The sequence below is a fragment of the Pezoporus wallicus genome, unplaced genomic scaffold (assembly GCF_028554395.1).
Source record: "Pezoporus wallicus isolate ANWC-B61680 ecotype Strahan unplaced genomic scaffold, APGP_CSIRO_Pwel_v1 contig_3815, whole genome shotgun sequence".
NCBI classification, from domain to species: Eukaryota; Metazoa; Chordata; class Aves; order Psittaciformes; family Psittacidae; genus Pezoporus; species Pezoporus wallicus.
Window position 1 is genome coordinate 2,297,688 of NW_026637911.1, and position 20,374 is coordinate 2,318,061.

The window sequence follows — 20,374 nt, forward strand, 5'->3', positions numbered from 1 at the left end:
CACAATATCCTCTTCTCTAAACTGGAGAGACATGGATTTGATGGATGGACCACGTGATGGATAAGAAATTGGCTGGATGGTCACACTCAAAGAGTTGTGGTCAATGGTTCAATGTCCAAGTGGAGATCAGTGACGAGTGATATTCCGCAAGGGTCAGTACTGGGACTGGTGCTGTTTAACGTATTTGTTGGCAGAATGGAGTGCACCCTCAGCAAGTCTGCAATGACACCAAGCTGTGTGGTGTGATTGATATGCTAGAGGGAAGGGATGCCATCCAGAGGGACCATGACAGGTTTGAGAGGAGGGCCCATGCAAATCTCATGAGGTTCAACAAGGCCAAGTGCAAGTTCCTGCACGTGTCTCAGGGCAATCCCAAACATAGATACAGACTAGATGGAGGATTGATTGAGAGCAGCCCTAAGGAGAAGGATTTGGGGTGTTGGTTGATAAGAAGCTCAACATGATCTGGCAATGTACGCTTGCAGCCCAGAAAGCCAACTGTATCCTGGGCTGCCTCCTGGGCTGCTGAGTGGCCAGCAGGTTGAGGGAGTACCTGGAGTACTGTGTTCAGCTTTGGAGCCCTCAGCATTAGAAAGATGTGAAGCTGTTAAGAGTGAGTCCAGAGGAGGGCCATGAAAATGCTCAGATGACTGGAGCACCTCTCCTATGTAGACAGGCTGAGACAGTTGGGCTTGTTAAGCCTGGAGAAGAGAAAGCTCCAGCCTTGTAATAGCCTTACAGTACCAAAAGGGGGCCTACAAGAAATCTGGAGAGAGACTTTTTACAAGGCCACATAGTGATAGGACAAGGGGCAATGGCTTTAAACTAAAAGAAGGTAGATGTAGGTTAGATATAAAGAAGTTATTTTTTACTTTGAGGGTGGTGAGGCACTGGAATGGGTTTCACAGAGAAAAGCTGTGGATGTCCCATCCCTGGGAGGGTTCAAGGACAGGTTGGATGGGGCTTGGAGCTACCTAGCCGCAGGAAAACTTCAGAGGTACAGCCACCAGAACTAAGTACTCTCTAGATTACCCGTGTATAGTTTATACTTTAGATTGGAGGTAATCATCAGTAACACCTTCATTGCAGAGGCAACAGCTGGTCAGCTGGCTAAGTACTGTTTGTGAATAGAAGAAGTTGTTGTCAGAATCTAAACCAGCTACCAACATCACCCTTGAGCCTATAAATAGATCTGTGTAGCTGGGCATATGTTCACACAGAGATGCAGCTACAAGTTCATTGGCAAGTTTCATCTTTAGCAGGCCCTGGTATTAAGCAGGTTTTTGTTGCTCTGCTATGATAGAAACTTAGCAAAGAGAGCATACTTCTATAATCTTTTACATTTCCTGAAAACAAGTTTCAACATCTTTCACAATAGGCAGCAGATAATAGAATTCTCAGTAACCGTAACAGTAAATGGATTTGTAATCTACCCATGATTAAAATTATTTTCATCATGAAGCAGAATTCTCATTATTGCAATTTTAATACTATCAACTATAAAGTGTCTCAGTGATTGATACTATAGACAGCAAAACCCTATATTATGGTAATTAAATCTAAAATGAATCAGCCATCCTTATATGTCTTAGTATAGCACCTGATTATTTAAAAACAATTATATTCTGGTGTCACATGGTGGGACACACTACTTTAAGGAACACACCGGTATAAAAACTGCTCAGGTTCAAAAAGTTGAGCCATAGGCAAAACAAAAATGAGAAAAAAAGAAAGATATGTTATCTGTAATTGTAAATAAAGAGGATTTAAATTTGTGAAGAATTTCAGTCTAATCTTTTCATAAATTCTAAAATTTTTGCACAAGTCTGACAGAAGAGAAATGAACAGATATCCAAAATGTAGGCATCACCTTGTTCATAGTATATGCATGAGTGTGTGCTTGCACAGGCATGTAAGAGAGGAAAAAACAAAACCATTTGCCTTTAAACGTACTGGTTCTGTCTTTGAAAGAAACAATTGCTTGGTTTCCATCAAAGACAGAAGACTTTAAAGGAAGACTGCCCCCTTTTTAAATACAAAAGGTACTCCCCGCCCCCTTCCTGCAAGTTTTAGAGTGGCCGTTTAGTGCAGTCTTAAATTAGGGCTAGCTCGTGGATTAGTAGCTCTTTCAAAAAAGGAGATGTCAATATCTGGAAATGCTAAACTCGGCAAAAATATTCTAGAAAAATATTTGTTCACCCTTTCCATATAAGAAGATTTAACAGGGCAGGAGCTTCTCAGCCAGAAGAGTGTTTATAACTTCCATCCCCTTAATCTTCAGCTGTTTTCAGTGCATTTCACCACTGCCTGCTCTTACAAGCTACTTTTTTCATTTTGGTGAAATTTTAGTACAAAAAAATTCTTTAGTGCCTCTGTTCATTTGCAGATTTCACCAGGCTTGCAAAAGCACACCTGTTGTGCTGTCTGGATTTCCTTTTCTGATCATAGGCTTCTGACAAAGAGGGGGGAAAAGAAAGATTTTTATCAAACACTCTTCACCGGACAATGAATTTTCTTCACCATTTGAATGTATCTGTGGAATGCCTGAGTGATTCATTACAGCAGATTCTGAAGTATGACAATGGGCCGCAGAAATGACTGATGGTATCTTTTTCCTGATTTCATTTCCCTGATCCTCTTCATCCCTTGGCCTGTGTACCTCGATTAATTAGAAACCAGGGATTTTCACTCATCAGCTGATGGGTTTCATGCTCCACTCTGTCACAAATCTGCTGCTTGCACTATCTCTCTTACAGCTGGTGGCTGCTTTAAAAACTTTCTTTTTTCTTTTTTCTTTTTTTCCCCCTTTTTTGAAGCAGTGCTTTGTGACTACAGGTTTAGGCCTTTTTAAGATTCAGACATATTTTTAAAAAGAGATTAAAAATTAAAGTAAAGAAGATTCAAAATCTCTGATTAAGTTAATCCCTATCCAAATGATACTTGTCCAAAAATGAACTTTTTGAAGAGATAATAATGTAAATGTTTCATAGCTCTCAGCTTTCCAAGTTCTTTTTTCAAGATATAATAATTGAAGTATTATGCAAAGGATGAAAGTATATAAATATGATTTTTGTGAAAAGGGCCCATATGCTCAGTTCACATGCATTTTAGTCCTGCCTATACTATATTGTTAAGCCAATTGCATTTCAGATTTCACTTGTATGAGGCACCTTATAATAGGATCCTGCAATAAATCATTGAACTATTATTGTTTCTGGAGGAAATATTTCATAATTGAAAATATGCTGCCCCTTAGGGTACATACCAAATTAAAATCACATGGTGATACAATCCCTAAGGAAACAAACCATAATTAAATAGTATTTAAAATGCAGAATATTTTGCAATAAAAATCCCCCTCAGAAACTTAAAATAATGTGTGAATCACAGACAACAAACATATCAATTATGTCTACCATAGAAAATGTAACCACTACTAGTTTACTTTCTTATCATTATATATACCCTCCCAGAACTGTTTTATTTAATTTCTTCATTTAATATATTGTCAGCATTAAAACAGAAGCCTTCTTTTTCTCCCCCTTTTTTTTTATTGTGTGTGCAAGGATCAGAAGCAGCACAGTCTTTTTGGAATGTCAGACTTCGTGGATGCCATGTGTTACTGAGAGGGGCAATGCAGAGCCATAGACATTCACATCTTTTGTTTCTATGGATTAAACCAGATCAAGTCTACAACATGGTTAAATTTAATTATGATTCTTTGAGCCTCTGTATTATTGATTGATGGCCTAGGTATGTAAGTATACACACAATATCCCATAATGCAGTCTTCTGCCAGGCAGGAATTTACTCAGGCAAAAATATTCTCTGCTTATTCCTTTCCTTGCTTTTAATGTTTTCCCAAAATAAATGGCTGGTGCATAGGGCTGCAAGAGAAAATAGAAAATCAACATTTCTGTGCAATGAAAAATTAAGTTAAAAATGTTAAATGAGTTACCTTAATCCACTAAGTTTTATGGTTCCCTTCTATTTTTATATTTTACTCATCAGTAATGGGATGCCTCCATAAGCTAACCTGGTGTACAGAGGATCTTTGCAGCAATCCTGCGACCTGCAGGAGAGGGTCAGTCATATACCGTACAGGTGTGCAACTGCATTTGCTCTATCACAGGGACACTTCCAAGCCATCACATATATTGGGGATTGCTTCTTATTTGCTGCCATTTTGATATAGGCTAGGAAGAGGAGGACTAACATTATCCAAAGTACTGCAGTTTTTATGGAACATATTCTGCAGCCAGACATTATCAGTCCTTTGGCAGCTTACAGGCTGTGTAAACACACTAGAAACTGCATATTGTGTTTCATGAGAATTTGACCATAAACATCTACTGCTTTTTCATGATGAAAAAGCATTATTTTGATTAGTCTTACATAATTTATTCTCTGAAATCAATTCAAACCTGTTGTAAGTATTCATCTATGTAAGACTTATCATCTCTACCTTGCAATCTCCCTTGTGCACTACTCCCAATCAGCCAGTTCCCAAGTTTGCTGCTAAACCCATTTGCTTGAGTCATTATTCTGAATTCCTTTACTAGATCCTTTTGCTTGACCACATGAAGATCAACTTCACAGCTGTTCTTCGCTTGAAGATTAGCCTTTGCTGCACACATCCGCTGCTAGTTCAGCCTGTGGCTTTCTCTTCTGCTGGTGCTGGTGGCACAGTCCTCACCATCACTTCCAGCACCTCCTGGTACCTCCACTTCCACTTCCAGTCACCAAACACCTCCTGTGTGATGCAGCCATCACCGTTCTTGACTCCCCTGTGATCACTTCTCCAAAGTGATTCCATGTGTAATTCAACGTGATAACTCTCCAGATTCACCAAACGAGGGCTTCCGACTTCATCTTCTATCTAATCACATCTTCACTGTCAGAATGGTTGGCCACCAAAAAGAAATATGCTGTTTAACAGAAGATTGAAATGGGGTAGATGAGATGAGAATGTGGATTTTCATTATATTTGAAGTGTTAATACATGCAATAAATAGAAGTGCTACATTGTGGACTTTTAGGAACTTTCATGTTCTTGTATTTCAGGGCATGGTGCTCCAGTCTCCAGCTCTAAAATTAGGCACTGCCAGTACCAGTTGATGGATTTGTGGATCTTATAGCTCATCTTACTTTCTCTGACCAGACACCGCAGACTGAGTAAATAATTTACATAAGTGTGGGTGGGTTTTTTGGTTGTTTTGTTCAGGTCTTTTGTTTGGTTGTGGCTTTGTTTTGTGGTTTGTTTGTTTGTTTGTGGGTTTTATTTGTTTGGGTTTTTTGTTTATTTTCTTTGATCAGCTCTCATGCTCCTTCAGCCAGGAACAGATCTTTCTACATCTTTGCTCTGGGGCATATGGATTCAAGTATATATATAGTCTACTTCAGGTTGCTGTAGCCTGAAGTACAGGCACATATATTTGGGACTCCAGCTTTCCTATACAGTCAATAAATATAGGAAAAGTCAGGAAACTTCAGAAGGTGAATTAGAGATCTGAAAGCAGCTGTGTGGAGTTACAAAGGGTGAATATCCCTCCCCCTTGCTCCTGGTGATGAGCACAATGAGGTTCTGATCCTGGTGGAGCCTTTCTGGGAACGAGACAATGGTGATATTAAGAAACAATAATAATTTTAACTGTCATTTGAGTCTTGAATAATTCTGTGTGTTACAGAAGAAGACCTTTAAGAAACAATCTGTGAAACTGAACATTTATTTTGTGGAATTGAACCCTGATGAACTGAAATCCCATTATCATTTCATTTGTTCCCTGAGATTCATTTCTCTGCAGATTTCCAAAGAACAGCATTAGATCAGTACATCTCTCAGCCCAAGCTTACCAGTCATCATCAACACTATCTTTGTATTTGAAAATTACAAAGTTAATTAAAAAGCAAGGATGGATAAGAATTTGCATTTCTGATCAACAAAGTTTTAAAGTTTCTCTTGCTATCAGACTCAGTAAGAAAAAAAATATCATGCCAAGTAATTTTACCTTTTCATTAGGAAGCAGAAGGACTTCCTTAGGGTAGGCAACACTTATCTGCTTTCATATAGAGACATATTACCAGTTTTTTTTTTGTAAGCTCAGAAAGACATTATCAACAGCTCCTTTTCCAGATTGCCTAATTCTAAGATTACAGGTGAATAAAAATGCAAACAAAGGATCTGCTCTGACAGAGACAGCAGTTTGAAAGTATCCCCAAAGGCAGTCAAGGTGTGTGCTGGAAGCACAGGAAAGTGAAGTGACCTGCTGATGGTAACACAGTAGGCTGGAAATGAGAGGGAGGAACAGTGGCTTTCCAAGCCAGCTTTTTAACTTTGTCCTTGGTAAAGATATATCCCCTAAAAACAAATGCTAGCATAGATACCCCAAAGTTAATCAGACCTAAACAGCTTGAAAATTCCTGAAAACAACATCCTTCACTGCAGTGTCAAGACATAAACAAGCTCCTCCAAATGAGCACATTAGTGGATGTTTCTGTTTTGCTCATCTGCTGTAAAGAGGTTAAACCTGGACTGCTTTCCCATCAGTAGGACCTGATGCTGTTAGACAGAGGGGTTGGGCACTGTTACCCCTGTCCCTAAGCCCACTACCAAGAAGGAAGACTCAGTCACAATTTGTTTAGTCAGATTCACAGCTGAAAGGGAGACAACAACCAAATTACTTCTCCCATTGACTTCCCTGCTCAGCAATGAACTCAAGCTGCTCTGTGTCACACTAATTCTAAGCAGAACCATGAAAAAAAGCTGTTTTAAATGCCTGTTGTGTAAGAGTGGCATTGGTCAGAACTGTGGGAAATCAGGATTCATAACAGTGAAGCCAAAGAAATTGCACACATGCAAATCCACCATTATTTGACAAATTCATATTCATCACATTTGGATTTCTTTCTTCTAACTTTGATGAGCAACTCATTTTTATCAGAAACAGTAAAACCTTAGAAATTCAGAACTCAACCAATGTTTTTCTCAGAAGAAAATCATGTAGCGCAATCCCAGTATGATTATCATCACTGATAGTGGACTCTTAAAAAAGAAGTCCACTTTTGAAAGGAGTCTGCTGTGTAAGCAAGGCAAATCTTCCCTTGCTATAACCTGCATCCAGCAAGGTAAGGTGTAAGGACTTCCTGAGCTGGAAGGTGAGTTTCCTTCCTTGTGCTTAGCAATTCCAGGAAATTGCTCTTTTCAACAAATGTGCCTAATTGATTTTTTTAACACACCGATACATTGGGCTTCCACAACATCCTGGGCTCATCAAGACTGCATAGCTGACTGTGTGAACTGTGTGAAGAACTTCCTTCTGTGTAAAAATGTGTATGAATTTAAATTGATAGAGGTTTTTGTGCTACAAGAATAGTGAATAAACATTCACCCTTCACTTTCAACATGCCTTTCATGATTTTATGGACATTAATCTACGCTTCCCTACAATCATTCCTTTTCCAAGCTGAAATGTTGTTTTCTATTTAGTTTTTTGTTCTATTTTTCTTTTTTAATCAAAAGCTGGCTTGTACTTTTCTCCCTTGTCTCTACTTTTTCTGGTTCTACTATATAATTTTTCAAATTGGACTACCAGAAGTGCAGTCAGTGTTTAAGATGTAAGAGTGCTGTGTGTCTATGCAGTGGCATATTTTATGCCTTGCTCTTTATTTCTTTCCTAACATTTTTAAATTTATTTTCTTTCTTTGATTATTTTTAAGTGCAGAGATGGTGTTTTCATATAATTGGTGTAACTCCAGGATCTTTTTCCTGGATGGCAATGGCTAGTTTGTAGCCTAGCACTTTCTAGATATAGTCAGAGAGGGTTTTTTTCATTACATAACCTTGTGTTCATTAGTATGAATTTCATCTGCCATTTTGTTTCCCAGTCACAGTGTTGTGACATCCTCTGCAAGTCTCCTTAGTCAGTTTTCATTTTAAGTGATCTGAATAATTTTACACCATGAATTAAATACCAAACCCTCTTCCACTTTTTTGATAAATATGTTAAATAGCAGTCTCTGCACAGGTCTGTAAGGAACTATTCTGTTAACTCCTTTGCACTCTAAAAATTTACCATTCATTTCTGCTACTTTTTCATGCCCTGGAATCTGTGAGAACCCAGATTTTAAAATTGTGTGTTGAAATTTATTTATTCTTTTTTAACTTTGTAGAGTTCCAGGTATGCTAAGAGAATTTGATCACTTTTCTCTCAGTTCACTGACTCCAATAAAGAACTTTCCTATAGGTTAGTGAGACATGACCTGTCTCTGCAAATTCCATATTAAAATTTTCAAATTATATCAAATAATAATCATTGCCTTAATGGTATCTTAATACAGAAGTGTCTTATTAAGAATATCTTAATAATATTATGTGACAATTCTTTACTATGGGTATCAAAGACAACTACTCGTTAGCAATCGACCAGGACTTCTTCAAAACTTAACATTTAAATAGGAATCATGCCTAATACCTTTTTTCCTCTGATACGAATGGCAGGCTCTATACAATAACTAATTAATAATATGATAATGCTGATAATTTTAAAACTTGAGTACATTCAGAACTATTATGTAATACCTTGCTAATATTAATTTGATTGGTTTGCTCTGATTTCTAAGAGATCGGTTTGGCTGTGTGGACAGAGCTGTTGTGAAACAGAGCCAAGCAACCCAGACTTTTTCCGTAGCTGTTGTTGAAGGGTCTGAATGACAAAATAGATAAGCTAACTGCCAGGACATTAGGAGGGACTCCTGACTCTTTTGGTTAAATAAAAAAATTCAGGTTGCAAGTATCACTTCCCTTGATGGAACTAGGATTAATAGCTGCATAGCTCTATAGTCTATGCATAGATTTGCTGTATGGATTAGGATGATGCACTGGGTTGTTTTGTTTAGTTTTCATTGGCTGGCTGTTTTTTAGGGGTTTTGTGTGTGTATGTGTTGTGTTAAAGGTTCCAGCCTGATTTTTCTTCTGGCTGCAGAACCAGGATGGTACACTAATCAGCTCATCTTCAGCTTTCCCTTTTCACCTCTTAAAATGAGACTAAACTTAGCCATAGATGTGGCTGTGAGGTCTGAACCCTGTTTTTTTACAGTATCTTGCATTATTGCTTTATTCTACTACTCTGTGCATATATTGGCAGGACAAAAGTTAAATTCAGGTTTACCAGAAAGTAATTTTATAACTGAAATTAAGGAACAGAATGTTTCCAGAGGATCCAAGATTAGTGTAAAGTGTCCTTTGAAATTACAAAGTTAAATAGTCTTCTTTCAGCCACAGAATCCAACATTAGTTTCCCACCTTTTATTAGTACAAGCAAGTCAGCACCTTGGATAATATCATAAAGTTTCCCAAAAATTTTTTGCTGTTATGGCTTATAATAGATGTCATAACAGTACCAAGAAATGCCCTGATGCATTTAGTACTTATCAAGTACTATTTTCTTAATATTACTATTGCCTGCTACACAGTAGGAAAAAAATGTGGCAGAAGTGGCCCCTGATAAGCCTAGGACAGACATTTCAAAGTCTTAGAAATGTTCTGAAGTGGGAGAAGTCTGACCATAACTTTTCCCGCATTTCCAGGGCATGGCATTGTGCAGATGAGGCATGTTTTCCTTCTGATTTCCTGAGCATGTTATAAAGAGATAATAAGAGAAGCAGTGGCTCATAGGATAGGCCTGACACAGCAGCTAAAAGCCAGCTGCATCCATGAGAAAATATGTACAGGAGAGCTGTATTCCGCAGAGCTGTACTGGGATTTGAGTGGTGACAACCACTTCCAACCTAGAAGAAAAGCTGGAATTTCAAAGCATACTACATTAAGTGAGCTTTTTTATCTTCACCTGCCAGTTTTATACTGGCATGTGCAGTTATTAATGTTAAAAGGATTACAAATTATTTAGACCCTTGGGACAATTTATGTGATAAACAGAATACACCTAGGCATATCTATTGCTTAGTTGCATCATATTTAGTAAAATACAGTTCCTGTTTATGAAGTAAATATGGGAATACTAAAATTTAAAAATCAGTTTATTTCCAACAAAACCCTTTTTTTAAAAAAAAATTCCTTTAGGATTTCTGAATCAGTTTTTAGCATCTGGGCTGTCTTAGATCTGCTTCACCACTCTAATAGTCTCAGTTTCAAAAGAAAAGAAATTTCACTGAGATTCACCAGTAGATGACAGATGGGTTCTCTTGTACTGCCTGAGACATGAAATTGCAGGTGACACCTGATATATGATAATAAAAGAGCACCCATCGAGCAATCGGCCCCTGGCCTTTATTTCGGTGACATCATGAGAACGCAGGTGGCTCACCTCTGGATCCTGGTGCTCTGGAGCAAAATGGTGTGCATTGTTAGCGGCTTACCGAGGAAACTTTAATCTCCCCATCTGTGTGGTCTGTGTTGTGATAATTTTGGAGTGAAGCCATCTTCACTATTCTGCATGCTTAGCTGAAAGTTAGGAACACTTTGCTGCAGGGCTCTTTATCCTGTGCTCTCTTGCAAAGGCCAACTTTTGTGGCTTGAAGCTGTCAATACTGGAATGTGTCCTAGACCACGATTAAGAGAATACAAGGGGAGAAAAGCAATTCTGCTGCACTGTTCAACTTTCAAATACAGGTCAAGCTAGTTGTAAAACTAGTTTAAGTAGTCTAAAAACCACAAAGTGATACTTTTCCTCTGCCCAGTACTGTGTGCATCATATTTGATGGTTTGAAGGAGTAACTGATTTTTAATATACTGGTGGATATTTTCAGAGCTATCAGCTGAGGATTTAATTTAAAAACCACCATTCATGTTGGCAGTCTAACTATTCTTTATCACAGAAGTCAAGAAGATATTATGGAAGTATAATATCTCCCCTATAACATTGCTGAAAGCAAGATGTTTGTGGTTTGTAGCCATCTTTTCCTAGAGAAGCCCATAAGAAAACCCAAATCCTTAATCAAAGAATCTTTGTCTCAAAGCATGAGACACAGAATTCAAGTCTGTGAGACACCTGCTGAGTCTTTGTGGTTCTTAGTTACGACCAAACATTCAGCTGTTAATGAAATCATGTCGCAGGACAGTGCAGAGGTATCAAATCCACTGGGGTGCCAAATTTTCAAGGCTGCACCCCCAAAGGGTCCTCTTGCCACAGAGGCCATTTTATGAATAAAGCTCCAGTTGAAAACTAGCAACCCATTGTCATGAACAAAGCTAAGCTGCTCTCATCTCTGTGAAGGGATTAGAGGAATTGCTTTGATTACTCTGTCTAAGGAAAAGGTGGGATCATGATCAGAATTGCACGGCTAGTCCACTCTCCACAACATCTTCAAAGAAAACAAAATAGCATGCCCCTTACTTAATGCAAAGTACACAATGCTGCTGTGATGGACTAAAACAGGCTGTGTAAAAGAGTTTTGCAGCTAGTGTAAGCAAAGGTGCCTTTCTGATCGGATGTGTGCTGTGTGAGATGAGCCAGCCTTCTGTAACAGTGACACATAAAGAGCTCACAAAAGCAGCAGTAAACAGCTGACAGATGTGCCTGTGGTATAGGCATGGTTAAACAAGTCACCAAAAGGCATAAGCATGTTAAACAAGTCACCAAAAATGGCCTGAAAGGTGATGGTAGCACAGCTCTGTGGCAGTGCCAATGAGAATGGGCTGTCCAGGCTCCCAGGACAGTAAGTTATGACTTCATTGCTGGCAACAGAAAGGCCTGTATTTCAGGAGCTGGGGAGGAGTCACTTTGGAAAATACACCCAAGGGGAATATGCATCAGCAATGTCATCAGTACAAATAAAAGGAAATAGCAAAGCTCAACTCTATGTGTGGATCAGTCCAGCAGACAGACATTATCACTTAATCCAGATTACAGAGCGATACTGTTCCTAACTTTGTTTTAGGAGTCCTTTCCAAAAATTAATACCTCATTTTATCCACCTTATTTCGTTAACAAGGACTTGTTAGCTTTTCCCTTTCAGACTGATATCTTGTATATTTTTTGTTGGAATAGGATGTTATTCTTCTTTGGCCCTTTTTGGTTATTGTTCTGCCTGCAGTTCACACTTAAAGCTTGTAATAGAAAGAATATATCTTTACGAGTACGCATCTTCCATTTTGACCCTCCCTAAGCACAGTTTCAATAAAATGCTAGAAGAGGACTTTCTCTTCCTTTGTTCTAACACCTTGATGATCTCAATATTATTTATTTTTTCCACTGGTCTCTTGCTTTTGTATCTCACTGAGATCAAACTCCTTGTCCTCTTTCTCAGAAACACAGCTTTTATTTAAACAGATTCCTTTCTTCCACCCACATTCTGGCAGCAGTTGGGCTGAGCACAGTTTTCCCATCCACAAAAGTTTTGATATTTAGAAACATTCCTGTTTTACATCCAAGCCCCCTCAAACAGACAAGCCAGACAGCACTTCATCCCAGAATGGGCAATGGACCAGTGATTCATGAGTTTTCTTGTGATCCTGGAGGAATTTGATTTTCTGCTCTGTCTTAGAGTTGAACTGTTGGTCTTCTGCAGCTGAGAAGGTAGCCACAGTCGCTTGGTGCTTCACTGCTGTGAGAGAGGTGTTCAGCCAGAAATTCCCTTCTTGTCTGGTATGTATGGCTGCAGGAACACATTTTTGAGAAATTACCTCTTTATGGAGAAAAAAAAAAAAAAAAGTCCTCAGTTGATGGAATCCCGACTTTACTTTCTATGATTGAGGCACTCTAGCTTCACGACCTGACAGGCTGGCTTTGTTCTCTTCCCTTTATAGCCTGTCCCAAACCCTGCTGCCTGCAGTCAACCTTATCTTTCCCCATGCTTTCCCAATGGAAACTACTCCTCCTCCTCTTCAGCCTCAGCTTCCTTCAGCAAGCTTTTGCCTTTTCCATTTAGCAGCAATAAAGAGTCACTAAACTCATGCTCTTGTCCTGATGGAAAGCTAGAAAGATCTGCAGCCTCATGTGGGAAATTTGCCATTGTCCACACTCAGAACAGCCAGGGTTCTGCGGCTGAATGTTACTGCTACAGATAGGAGAGGAAACAGAGTAGATGGGAAAAGCATCTTAATGATCAGAGCCAGTAAGCAGAGAGTCACCTACCTGTCCTGTCATCTTCCTCCTTTTGGTGACCTCCCAAAAATAGCTTTATTTTTTTTGTGGCTATGGGAATCTTTATTAAGGTTATATTTAGAGCAGTATTTACAGTCTTTCTTACCAAGAATCAAGTAAAAATGTTCTTTCAAAAGCATGTGTACTACTTTGAAAGCCGTATTTTTTAGAGATGTTAAATACAAGAATGTGGCTACCTTTTTATTGGTACTATTATAAACATTCAGTCTGCCTTCACTGATGTGTGCTTTGACATGTTTGATTGTGTTGTGATAATCAGCTTTTGTACAATTCCTGTCTTCGAAGTATTGAAATAGTATAGCTATGGAAGGATTTACTTATGCATTATTTCTCTGGTTCCCTGAAGAGTAAGGCAAAATATTGTTCATGTAAGTCCTAGACCACTACAGCAAATACGTTTCCATAAATACTTACACAAAATTAAAAATGATTTGGGGATGTTTTCATACCAGGGTTTTTCTTCCCGTATACTTTCTTGAAGTGTCTTTTTATTACCATGCAGATCTCATAAAACATATTTTAATGTTGCACACTCAACAATTGCAGGTATTTATTTTCCAGAAGCTTTCACATCAGAAGCTCTGTATCTACAATTTCACACATCCAACCAGAGAGTAAGAAACAATTATATGAGTCTCTAGTGACCTATGTAGCTAAGAAAACAACTGGAATAAGAAATGATGGAGAAACAAAAATTCACCAAAAAAAATGAGCAAACAATTTCAAACACAGATTAAAGGGAAATAATATAACAACAATCACGTAAAGAGACAATAAAATTATTGAAAAATTGATATATAATGAAAATGATTACTTACTGGATTTTTTTTCACATGATTGAAAGAGATACAGTAGATATGATTTTCAAGAGATTTTGGCTTAGAGTGTTTGTCCTTGACAGTGGCAGGAAAATGAGAAAATGAGCGTGCCATTTTTTATTAACCTTAAAGGGATGAGATTCTTCATCATGAAGTACATGTAAGTGGCATCACACTCAGATCCTGGAATGTATCCTTAGTATCCTCAACAGTTTTAGCTGCGATGCTCATTCTCCCATTTGTTCCAGTCTGAAAGCGTAGTCTTAATAAATATTTTTCATTAGGGCTCAAGCTGTAAGCAAGCAGGTATGATATACCAACACCTGAGTGTGCAAAGACCGCTCTGCACATGCAAATAGTGTGAATGAAGCTGTCCTGAGGAACTGCCGGTTTATGTAATAGTATCTAGTCATATGTATCTCCAAATTTTGCATTTAGTTCAGCATTACACTGTCAAAGTGCAGTGGACTAAATCAATCACTGCAGATTTCTTTGTCCTAGGTAATGTAGCTAAGCAGATGAAAATATTTTTGCCCAATAAAGCAGAGAGGTGCAACTGAAACTTGGAGCTCTTCAGCCTGTGTCTTAATCACAAAGCTGTCTGGTTTATGGGACAACGTGTATATTATAAAATAGGCCTATAAGATCATGTCTGAGTTGTGTGGGACTCGGCTCCGCCGTTTTTTGTGATGTCTCAGAACATCTCAAGTTTTACCTTCTGTTCAAAATGTCCGACCGAACACGGGCTGTCGTGCCCGCAGAGACCGTGCACTAGGGGGCTAAGCACACCTCAGTGTCAGCCACGAACGCCTCTGTCACCCGTCCTCGTCCCGCTCCCGCGCGGCGGACGCTGATTGGCTGCGAGCGGCGCCCACTGCAGGTACCCGACGACCAACAGCAAGGTCAGCGGCGAGAAGCTCCTGGCCACGCCCAGCAATGCTGACGTCACCGAGGAAGCGATTGGCATCAGGTGGCTCGCCCGGGCTGACTCGGGAATGGCAGCGGTAGAAGGGTGTCACTGAAGGACCCGTGTGCGCAGCCACCAGCGGCTGCTGGGGACCGTCAGCACACCCGCGGGACGCCGCGGGATCCAGCGTTGTGGCTGGTTTTACTTTTAACCTCTTTTCTCTTCCTCTCTCTCGCTCTTCTTCCCCATACGTTGGATAATTACCTCAGGAGTGTAACTAATAAAATGACACGAATTTCGGTTACCGTGCCTTGTTTGTGCTTTGTCCGAACTCAGGATCTCCAATCTATTTATCAGTCAGGATTCTTAGAAAGGGGTGCTGGGTAGAGCACACCAAAACTGCAGGGGGGCTACACGTAGGGCTCACTGTGGGTTGCTGTCGAGGGCCAGGGGCTGAGCAGCTATTGAAGCCTTGTGCTACTGCATTGGAACCTGACAAGTTGGTCTATAAATCAGATGTTAACCTTTATATTTAATGTAGTGTATATTCAATCCTGCACTCACTGTTCGCTCGAGTATTTGGTAGACTAAGCCAGGTTTGAGAGCTGTCCCTAGGGATCACTATAACTCAGCTGAAAGCTCTGACATTTTTAGAGGGTTTGTGCTACAAAATTATTTCTCCAACTTCTGATGGCCAGCGGCTTCACAACTTCATTTGCCAGCTCCTTCAGGACCCGTGGATGGATTTCATCAGGTGTCATGGACTTATGCATGTTCAGGTTTTTAAGATGGTCTTGAACCAGATCCACTCCTACAGTGGGCCCAAGGTCTTCATTCTCACAGTCCCTGGGTGTGCCTTCCAAGACTTGGGTGGTGTGGTCAGAGCATTTGCCAGTGAAGACTGAGGCAAAGAAGTCATTAAGAACCTCATCCTTCTCCAAATCCAGGGTAGCCAGTTCTCCTTCAGAGAGGGCCCACGTTGTCCCTAGTCTGTCTTTTATTTGCAGTGTAACTATAGAATCCCCTCCTGTTATCTTTCACATCTCTAGCCAAGTTTAATTCTAACTGGTCCTTAGCTTCCCTAACCTGGTCCCTAGCTTCCCAGACAACATCCCTGTATTCTTCCCAGACCACCTGTCCTTGCTTTCACCTTTTATAAGCCTTTTTTTTCACTCTAAGTTTCCTCAGCAAGAGCATTTTGATAATTGAAACAAGTTAAAATATGATAATAGAAATAATAAAAATAATAGAAATAGTATAATAATAATAGGAAAAAGAGAGAAGGAGGAATAAAACCCAAGTTAAAAGAAACGATGCACAATACAATTGCTCACGACCCTCTGACCAATGCCTAGCCTGTCCCTGAGCAGTGATTGGCCCCTTCTGTCAAACTCCCCCCAGTTTAGATACCAATCATGACATTGTATGGTATGGAATATCCATTTGGCTAGTTCAGGTCATCTGTCCTGTCTCTGCTGCCTCCTGGCTTCTTGTGTCCCCTCCTCACTGGCAGAACATGAGAGACTGAAAAGTCCTTGATCAGGGTAAGTGCTACTGAGCAACAACTAAAACATCGGTGGGGTCTCAGCATTGTTCTCATACTAAATCCAAAACACAGCACTGAATCAGCTGCTAGGAAGAAAATTAAACCTGTCCCAGCCAAAACCAGGATGCTGATACATATTTCAGACTTTAACCTTTGGTTTTGAAATGAAAGCTTTCCTTAGGGCAGCTCTGTCAGGCTGAGTAAATTTGGGAAATTTCAAACAAAAGGGATTCCACTGCCTCTGAGATGAGCATGGGGAAAAAAAACGTTGTCATTTCAAGGGTCACCCAACCCCATTAAATTGTTCTAGTGACTTTTCCTTTAAATATTTAGTGCCCCCATCCTTGGAATTGGTCTTTCCAACTCTTACAAGAATCAGCTTCATTTGGGTAAGATAACATAGATGAGCAGTTTTACATCTGGAGCCAGCAGCAATGCTTGGTATGCCCTTTGCCCCTGTGCACCCAACAAGAGGGGCAGCACTCCATATGTTCCTGAGACCTTGGTTTCTATATGTACTGTTTGTGTACTCACACAGATAATATGTGTAGAAGTTGCAGATGCTGCAAGTAACATCACAACTGCATGTAACTTCACAGCAAGCTGAGATTTGAATGAAATGTGCTGTGAGGTGAAGGGTGCTGAACCAGAAAACAGTAACACATATTTGTATTAATATTTCCATGCCTCCATTCCATATCTACAAAATGAGCATAAATCATACTTCCTTTCAGAAGACTGGTGTGAAAACATCATGGTGTCATCACTGGTTATAAAACTGTAGCACCATAGCAAAGCTCATGAAGGAATATGTAGCTCTGTCTAGACGACAGGCCAGGGCTTCACTGATAAAGGAAAAACAGGTTAGCTAGCAAATCACCAAATATGCATCAGATAAAGCAGAAGCTGTTCAATCAAAATGCCTTTTCATTAAAGATCTGAACTGTGGTGAAAAGGCAATGTTAACCTCCTACCAGTTTCTAACTACTAAAGGTAGACTCAAGTCTGCAACTTGAGTCCTTTTGTATTAATATTAATGTATATTTTACCCAAAAAGTAAGATTATTCTGTGTGCTGCATAGTAGTTTCATATTAGATTTGCTTGGTTCTGTGAAAACAAATACCTGTTTGGTCCATTATATCACCACTTTCCTATTGAGACAGCTGTAGAAAGGATGTTTCCTCAAGTTCAGAGTTAGTTTTACTACACTCATTCTCTTCATGCCTATGAGCAATTTTGATCATATCCTACATAAAAACTGTAAGATATTTTATCTAATGTCACAGTTCCACAATAATCAGCTGAGATTCACTCACTGAGGTACATCATCCATTGAGCCAGCTAGTGCTTTGTCTCCCCATTTTTAAACAGCAAACTAAAGTCTTTTTTTCTAGCAAATTCTTGCCTTTTCAAATTACTGGTTAATACCACAGTAGCAAAGATAAACTTCATAAAATAGATTAAATACAAAAAATGTAATTATGTTTTAAATTAAATGTAAATGTTTAAAAGTATAAAACTTTTTAAATGTGTTTTTGCATTTTGTACCGAAGCCTCCCATATATATGTATAGAGCAATTGATCACACATAAAACTGTCTCACAAATTTCAAAGTAATAGTTTGTGTAATTATATTGAATCAGAGGGGTCCTGTTACTTTGTTCATAGCTGGGAAAAAAGCTTGTATAATACCGAAATGAAATGTTATTACAGTCTCACTTACTCATTCTTGGAATTGGCTTAGTGATTACTTCAACATCGACATCAGTGAAAAACATTTGACATCTGGCCTAGAAAATCAGACAGCAGACCACAGAGACTTTGATTAAAAAACTTCATGTAATTTTCTCCAATCAGTAAGCTGGCCTGTTCTTTTATTAGAATGAAGGTTTCTTTCATCACCTGCAAATTTCTAGGAAGACCTCAGAAAAGAAGGAAAAAAAAGCAGTTCTACCACTTTTATAATAAATTTCCATTCCAAATTTCCATTCCAGCAAGCATTTTCACAGACGGAAATGGTGTTGGTTCCACTAACAAATTGTTTTCTTCTGTTTGCAAAGGGTCAAACATTTGATTTCCACAAGTATTTTTGCTATTTATTCTTTTATCAGAGCTTACTATTTCATCCATTTCTGTTTAATGATTCCTTGGGAGTTTTACACAAGATGCAAACCCATTTTCTGGAAAAAGAAAAATATACCAGCTTTTTCATGCTCCCTGTATGTCACTGAATAATCCAAGCTAGAAATAATATAGGCCACTTATGCTCATGTTTTTATATCCTTCTCCAGAGCACTGCCACTCTATCATGAAAAAGAACAAACCATTAGCACAGTATTGCAACACACATTCAGAAATGAACTGCACTGCAGTATCATCAAGAATTAGAGTCTTGGTCTGAGACTTTGGTTCACAACATGAGATCAAGGCATCAATGAACTCATGCAAGAAATACTACAGTAATGAACCATCACACTGCCTTTCCTCTTTGAATAAAATTTGTATGATGAAATGGATAATTAACTTATTTTCAACAAACAAATTTCAATGTATCTTTTTTTCAGCTCAGAGGAAGTTGCAGAATCCATTTCAAATGCAGTACCCCATCTATGGTACATTGTAAAATATCATGCTACTATCAAAATAGTCATAATCAAATCCTAATAAAATTACAAAGTTGGAACAGAAAGAAATTATTGTCTTTCTTAAACTGCCCATCACAGCGTAACCTTTATAAAAGCTAATGCTCAAAGAAGTCTTGAGAGCAGAACTGCAGCAAGGAGAGGGAATAAGTTGGCTGCTGGAAACACAACAGGGAATCTGTGTGCCACTGTGAACTGAGGACTATATTTAATGGTGTCCTACACGTCGTGACCAGAATTGGTCATGGTTGATCCCAGATGTTTCAGTGCAGGGCTTTCTGTTGCTTCTGTTGTGTTTGTTAGAAGCAGCCATGTTGGTTCCTCCTTTTTAACATAGCCCTTTAATTATACAACATGTTGATACTTCCAGCTATTTCAGTCTTATTAGAGGACTAAAAGAATTCCCATATGAAAATGTGCCTAATGGCCCAAACACAACAGCTCAAAACATATATTAACAATATAACATTTATGGCATGAGGCTTCTTTCCCTGTATATGGGAAAAAAACAATTTGCTTGCTATCAGAGCACGAATGCTCATCATTGCATTCTGGCTGTATTCTGTAATTCCTCCTTTAACTTCAGCTACTACTTCTAAAATACCATGCTTAATTTCCCACTAAAGCATTACTCTGTTTTATATGCTCAAAATGTTTTTCATTCACACTACACTCCATTCTACATCAGTCATTTTTTTAACAGTTAAAGTGCTGACATCCCTCTACCAGAGGCTAGGTCACTTATTACCTTTGTAATAGCAAGGCAGAATAAAATCAGAAAGCTGTATCCTCCTCTCTGTGTTAGGGAAAATGGGAAGAGAAGTGCACACAATGGAGGTTTTTCTCATGTGATACAGAGAACAAGTGGGATACACATGGGTGTATGATGAGCTGTATGTTGTCTTTGCTGTGCTGCATGGCTGCATCTCTGCAGTAGACTATGGTGGAATTGGACATTAATAACTTTACTCTCACTAATTGGTTATAGACTTTATAGTACTAATCAATAAACTAATTAAGCTGGGTCAGTTGGTCTCCTGAGTCCTTCTTAATAACAACAAATAGACAACTGTCAAATCCATGGGTCACAGGCAACGCCAGAAGGAAGCGAGTGATGTACCGGGTGATGCATGCAAGCCTGGAGGGCTGCGAGTGTGGCACAGAGGCCTGAGGGGGTGCTGCTGCTGCTGAGAGCACACATGCAGAGAGGAGAGAAGGATACCTATATAGAGAAAGCATTTGAACTGTGGGCATGAGGAAAAGCCAAGAGAAAAGGCTTTTTGAGCAGAGCTTTGGATGGAAGGACCTCAGAAAGTGCTTCCCCTTCTTGTGCTCAAGG